The sequence below is a fragment of the Suricata suricatta genome, chromosome 12 (genome assembly GCF_006229205.1).
Source record: "Suricata suricatta isolate VVHF042 chromosome 12, meerkat_22Aug2017_6uvM2_HiC, whole genome shotgun sequence".
NCBI classification, from domain to species: Eukaryota; Metazoa; Chordata; class Mammalia; order Carnivora; family Herpestidae; genus Suricata; species Suricata suricatta.
The window spans coordinates 80,140,626-80,148,373 of record NC_043711.1 but is presented as its reverse complement, the minus strand read 5'-3'; positions in this window follow the sequence as shown (position 1 = coordinate 80,148,373).

The following is a 7,748-nucleotide window of genomic DNA, read 5'->3' as shown; positions in this document are numbered from 1 at the left end:
TAGGAGCACATGTACCCCGATGTTCATAGCAGCACTGTCAACAATAGCCAAAACATGGAAAGAGTCTAAATGTCTATCACCTGATGAGTGGATCAAGAAGATGTGGTATATATACACAATGGAGTACTACATGGCAATGAGAAAGAATGAAATATGGCCATTTGTAGGAAAGTGGATGGACCTGGAGGGTGTCATGCTAAACAAAATAAGTCAGGCAGAGAAGGACAGATACCATATGTTTGCATTCACAGTTCTAACAGGAGAACAGGAGAAACCTAATGAAGGACCAGGGGGAGGGGAAGAGGGAAAGAGAGTTGGGGAGAGAGAGGGATGCAAAACTTGAGAGACTATTGAATACTGAAAATGAACTGAGGGTTGAAGGGGAAGGGGGAGGGGAGAAAAGACGTGGTGGTGATGGAGGAGGGCACTTATGGGGAAGAGCACTGGGTGTTGTATGGAAATCAATTTGACAATAAACTATTTTTTTAAAAAATCATTGCTGAGAAGGAAATTTAGCATAATAAATGCTTAAATTAGAAAAGAGTGAAAGTGTCAAATCAATAGTCTAAGCTCTCACCTGAAGAAATTAGAAAAAGTAGAACAAATTAAACCCAAGTCAACCAAAAGATAGGACACAATAAAGATAAGAGCAGAAATCAATAAAACTGAAAACAGAAAAACTATAGAGAAAATTGGTGAAATAGAAAGCTGCTTCTTTGAAAAGATCAATAAAAATGACAAATTTCTAGCAAGACTGACAAAGAGGGGAAAAAACAGAAACACAAATTGTCATGTTAGAAATGAAACAAACAGTATCACCCCAGACACTGCAGATTGCAAGGTAATAATGAGAAAATATTCTTAACAATTCTACATATGTTAATTTACTTTTCCTTTTACAATATCCCTACATTCCCAGAATAACCCTACTAACTATTGGTGCATTATATTATTTCGATACTGCTTGAATTCGCTTGCTAATACCTGTTTAGGATGTCATCCATGGTCATGAGGGCTAATTGTAGTTGTCATGTCATGTCATTGCCACCTATAAGTAGATCCATGCAGTTCAAAGCTCTGTTGTTCAAGGGTCAACTGTATATTTTTAATTGTCTTTCTCTTTCTCTCTTTCTACCACGTTACACACACACACACACACACACACACACACACACACACACACGAGTGGGGGAGGGGTAGAGAGAGAGAAAGACACAGAATCGGAAGCAGGCTCCAGGCTCTGAGCTATCAGCACAGAATCTGACACGGGGCTCGAACTCACGGACTGCAAGATCATGATCTGAGTCAAAGTTGGATGCTTAACCAACTGAGCCACCCAGGCACCTCATGGTGATGGCTTTTTACATACAACACCAAAAGCATGACCCATGAAAGAAAACAATGTAATGGATGTAGTTAAAATTAAAAACTGCTGCTCTGTGAAAAACACTTTTAGGAGAATGAAAAAAATAAGCTCTAGACTAAGGGAATATATTTGCAAAACACATATCTGATAAAGGACTTGTATCCAACATATATAAAGAACTCTTAAAAGTCAACAGGAAATGACATCAGTAAGATGGCTGAATAAAACATCACCCTCTCACATCCCCTGTGAACAAGAATTTGGCATCCATCCATGGGAAAAAATGCCTTTGTGGGAGCTTTGGGATCTGAGTAAGAGATTGTGAAACACTGGTGAAGTTAAAGACGGAGCAGAGCTGTTTTAAGAACATTGGCCAACATCCAGGCAACTGACTCACTCGAGCTACAGACCAGGAAAAACCTCCAACCTCTAAGGACTTATCTACAGCCCCATTCTGCTTGGTCCTGGCACCAGCACCACATATCAAAGAGCCCTGGTAGAGTCACACCCACTCATGCATAGGACAATCATCATACAGAACTTGGTTCTGGCTCTGCACCCAGAAAGTGCCCCGAGAACCAGCTCGAGCCTCTGCCAGCAGCCATCTGGAAACCGCTGGAGGTCAGCATGCCAGACTCAGTCAGATCAGATTCTGAAAGGACCCTGTAACTGGATTCTACCCACCCAGCCATAGTCCATGAACATTCTTGCTGGCACAAAGACCTGGCAGGAGACACTCCCGTCTGTGCTCCTGGAGTTTCTAAAGGGGCCCTGTCTTTGGTTCCAGGTCCCCTTATAGCCACAGGCTGTCAGCCTAAGGGGTCAAGATCCAGATGGGAGACACTCCCATTAGCATCCCCAGAGATCTTAAACAATCTATAGACTTAATGCAATTCCTATCAAATCTTAATGGCATTTTTCATGGAGGTAGAAATCAATTGTAAAATTCATAGGGAACAAATGAATAGCTAAACCAATTTGAGAAAAAAGAACAAACCTGGAGGCATCACACTTCCTGATTTCAAAACATATTACAAAGCCAGTAATTAAAACCGTTTGGTACTGGCATAAAGACAGAGATAGACCAATGGAACAGAATTAGAAAGCTCATTAATAAATCCATGTATATATGGTCAATTGATCTTCAAGATCTTCAAGGGTCCCAAGAATATATGCTGGAGAAAAATAAAATCTCCAACAAATGGTTTGAGAAAGCTATGCATCCTCTTGCAGAAGGTTGAAATTGGACTCTTAACTTATACCACACACAAAAATTAATTGAAAATGGATTAAAGACTAGAATGTAAGACTGGAAACTGTAAAGCTTCTAGTAGGAAATATAGGGGAAGTCTTCATCACACTGGTCTTGGCAATGACTTCACAGATATGACATCAAAAGTACAGATAACAAAGCAAAATAGAAAAGTAGGACACTACATCAAACTAAAAATATTCTGTACAGGGGCACCTGGGTGGTTCAGTTGATTGGGCATCCGACTTTGGATCAGGTCATGATCTCACAGCTCATGGCCTCAACACCTGCATCAGGCTCTCTCGTGTCAGCACAGAGCCCACTTTACAAGCTCTGCTCTGGGCTGACAGTGCAGTGGCCTGCTTGCAATTCTCTCTCTCTCTCTCTCTCTCTCTCTCTCTCTCTCTCTCTGCCCCCCCCCCACTCCTGGCTCATGATGTGCCTCCCTCAAAATAAATAAATATACTTCTTAAAAAGGATTAATTTCCAAAATACATAAGGAACACCTGCAACTCAACAGCCCCCGAAAAAATGCCACTAACTACTTGATTTGAAAATGGGCTATGGAAGGGGTGCCTGGCTGGCTCAGTTTGTGGAGCATGCAACTCTTGATCTTGGGGTTGTGAGTTCGAGCTCTATGTTGGGTGTAGAGATAACTTGAAATAAAATAAAATCTTTTCTTAAGTTTTTAAACTTTTTAAAACTTTATCTATTTATTTTGAGAGAGAAAGAGAATGTGAGCAGGGGAGGAGCAAAGAGAGAGAGAGAGAAAATCCCAAGCAGGCTCTGCACTGTCAGCATAGAGCCTCCCTCCAGGTTCAAATTCACAAACAATGAGATCCTGACCTGAGCTGAAATCAGGAGTTGGACGCACCCCAAAATAAAACAAAATCTTAAAATAATAATAAATAAATAAATAAATAAATAAAATGGGCTAAGGAAATAAACAAATAAATAAAGCAGGCCAAGGAATGAATAGGCATTTCTCAAAAGAATACATATAAAGGGCCACAGGTATATGAAAAAATGCTCAACATCACTATTCATCAAGGAAATACAAATCAGAACTACAGTGAGGGGCATCTGGGTGGCTCAGTCAGTTGAGCATCCAACTTTGGCTCAGGTCATGATCTCATGATTTGATGGTTCGAGCCCCACATCAGGCTTTGTGTTGACAGCTCAGAGCCTGGAGCCTGCTTCTAATTCTGTGTCTCCCTCTCTCTCTGCCCCTCCTCTGCTCATGCTCTTTCTTTATCAAAAATAAACATTAAAACTTTAAAAAAAATTTTAAAGAACTACAATGATATATCATCTCACACCTGTCAGGACAGCTATTGTCAAAAAAACAAAAGGCCAGTGTTGGTGAGAATGTGTAGGAATTAAAACCCTTACAAACTACTGGTGGAAATGAGAAACGGTGTGGCCACTATGGAAAACACTGTGGATGTTCCTCAAATAAACAGAAATAGAACTACTGTATGACCCAGAAATCCCACTTCTGGATATTGATCCAAAAGAACTGAAATTACGATCTCAAAGAGTTGGCATCGTGGATATTGTTTCCACACTATTCACAAGAGCTAAGATGTGAATAGCCTATTCACAATTAGCTAAACAACCTAAGTGGCCATCAATATATCAGTGGACAAAGAAAATGTGGTATAGGGAATTATGCTCATGAAAGAAGTCAGACAGAGAAAGACAAACACTGTATGATCTCACTTACATGTGGGATCTAAAAAAAATCTAACTCATAGAAAAAGACATCAGATTCATGGTTACCAGAGGTGAAGATGAGAGGAGGGGGAATCGGTGTTCAAAAGTACAAACTCCTAATTGTAAGATAAGTAAGTACAAGGGAGATAATCTACAACATGATGACTATAGTCATCAGCAGCAATACTGCTGTGTGATATATGTGGAAGTTGTTAAGAAAGTGTAATTATGAATCTAATGAATAATTAAGATGGTATATTAAATCAGCAAGAAAGAAATGGATTATTTGGGAAATTGGTCACTTACTGGGCAATCAATAAAATTTCACCCGTACCTCACATCCTCTGCACAAATAAGTTTAACTGGAATCAATATTTAGATGTGAAAAATAACATTACAGAAGTGCTGGATGCAAAAATAGTTCTAGTAATAAAGAAATCATGATGTTGGTTTACAATACACAGATCCGTCAAAATGGAGAGTACCGAAATAGAGAGACCCACACATTCAACAGGGGATACCGTCAGCAATGGTGCTGGGACAACTGGATAGCCACAAGTGAAGACAAAATGACTTTTGACTCTGACCTCACACCATTTAAAAATCTACTCAAAAACTGAAATGAAATAAGTAAAACTATTAAACTTCTTTCTATAAGTTTGCTTCTGAAAACATAGATATGCACATGTGACCTTGGGTTTAGCAACAATTTCTTAATTATGACACAAAAAGGCTCAAACTATTAAATAAAAATATAATAAACTGGATTTCATCAAAATAAAAAAATAATTACTAAAATAATGAAAAGACAAGCCACAGACTTGGAGAAAATATTTGCAAATCATATATCCAACAAGTTCTTGTATCTGGAATACGCAAAGGAAACTCAGAATTTAATAATAATGAGAATGGAAACCTAATTAAAACATGGGGGAAAGATTTAAACAAGTCCTTCACCAGGATGTTATGTGGATGGTAAATATTACATGAAAATATGATTAATATTTTTCATCACTGGGAAAATGATATGAAAATCACAATGCAATAACGCATTCACAAAAATGACTAAAACTTAAAAAAATAAAGAAGAAACTGAACATGCCAAGTGTTGGTGAAGATATAGAGGAAAATGCATTCTCATCTATTGCTTGAGGGAATGTTAAATGGTATGGCTATCTGAAAAATAATTCGGTAGTTTCTTAAGTAAGTAAAATATACATCTGCCGCATGACTTAGTCATTCCACACCTATGTGTTTACCAAAATGAAATGAAAGCATTTGCCCACATGCAGACTTGCATACAAATGATCAACGGCAGCTTTATTTAAAATAGCTAGTATCAAGAAATAATCAAAATGTCTATTTTAGAGTGATTGGATTAAACAGATTGTTACATATCTATAGAAGGGATAATCAGTGATACACACAACAATATGAATGAATCTCAAAATGAGTACCCTGGATGAAAGAAGCCAGGAAGAAAAGGTTGCATACCATATGACTTCATTTATAAAATATTCTAGAAAATACAAATAAAACATCTGTATCTGTTTCAAAAGTTGATTAGGTCCTGGGGCACCTGGATAGCTCAGTCAGTTAAGCGTCCAACTTCAGCTCGGGTCATGATCTCACAGTTCATGGGTTTGAGCCCTGCGTTGGGCTCTGTGCTGACAGTTCAGAGCCTGGAGCCTGCTTCAGATTCTGTGTGTCCCTCTCTCTCTCTGCCCCTCCCCAGCTCATGATCTATCTCTCTCTCTGTCTCTCAAAAAAAAATAAATGTTAAAAAAATCAAAAAAATATTCTATATATGCTTAGCTCACAAGAGGCCAAATATTTAATGTGGAGAACCAAAAGTGGGAGAACACATTGGTGAAAGGGTTACGACGTTGTAAACACAAGTCCATGAGTGCAGCCACGCTACCCTTTTACATCTTCGCTTGATCCCACCTCCCATTACTAATACATCTATGTAAATCTTCCACCTGCAATATGTACCATGACTTCTATCTCCACTGCTAGAATAAAGACTCGGCTCTCAGGATGTCCCCTGGGATTATTGCAAGAGCCTTCCTGTTCGTAGCTATGCCCTTTTCCATACACACACTCGTACGGCCTCTCCACTGATTTTTCTGACACAAATTTAATTAGCAAACTCTCCTCTGGCATCTTTGCCCACAGCATCCTAGCCAACATTTCAGTCCAGCCTTCACTGTTCTTCATGTTCAGATCCTAGATCACATTTCCAGTTTTACCTCCTCTCACTCCCTGGAGGGCCATCCTACACTTCTTGCCACCAACACTTAATTGTGATTGATTTGAAACCACTGGGGTGCTTCTGAATTTGAGTTTTTGTACATACTCTTCTCGGGGCGCCTGGGTGGCTCAGTCGGTTAAGCCTCCAACTTCGGCTCAGGTCAGATCTCACGTTCGTGGGTTCGAGCCCCGCATCAGGCTCTGTGCTGACAGCTAGCTCAGAGCCTGGAGCCTGCTTCCATTTCTATGTTTCCTTCTCTCTCTGCCCCTCTCCCTCTCATGCTCTGACTCTCTCTGTATCAAAAATAAATAAAACAGTAAAAAAAAAAATTTGTACATACTCTTCTCTCACCACTGACTCCTACACAGAAAAATCTTTATCATTGTCCAGAGGACATTGATAACCACACTGCTCCACCCAATACAGAACTACTGTCACCTCTTGTTCTCCATTATTATGGCTTACATGGAATTTGTCATCATGTCACATAATATTCTATGTGTCTGTTTGTATGTCTTCTCCTCTAACTAGATTTTGAAATGTTATTCAAGCAAAGAAACATTTTTCTATTTCTCTCTTCCCTCCTGTCCCCTATAGATTCTATATTAGAACTTGTTGAGTAAGTAAAGGAGCTTCTTGAGATCCTGGAGGATTTTTGGATGTTGCTGAAATTTCACTCTTATTCATTCTAGATCATCTCTAGCAGATTGGCCTCTGCTTCTTCAATCAGATCCACCTACGATCTGTGTTATTATCCAACAGAGGAAACTTAAGGGGTGGGTCATCCCAAACTAGCAGGACATCATTGCCTTTTATGCCTACGGCTCTCACTGTAGGCAGAACTCATGAAATCACACACAGAAAGTAGGATCAGAAGGAGCAAGTCACTTCAGCAAAGAGGACAATAGAAAAAAACCTATAGTCAGATATCTATGATGGCATTCATGATCCCACCATCTATTAATCCATTCAGTCTGGGGAGAATTGATTTCTCACCTTTGAGCCTAAGTTTATGAACTTGAAGAATGAAGAAGATATTTACTCCTACTCAGGGTACTTTGAAGGTTGCTGGAGTAATAGATTCAAATTTACTCACAGCATAGGAACTTAGCCATAGCAGGCTGCTGATTCCTTGGGGAAGACCAGAAAGGCACAGCTCC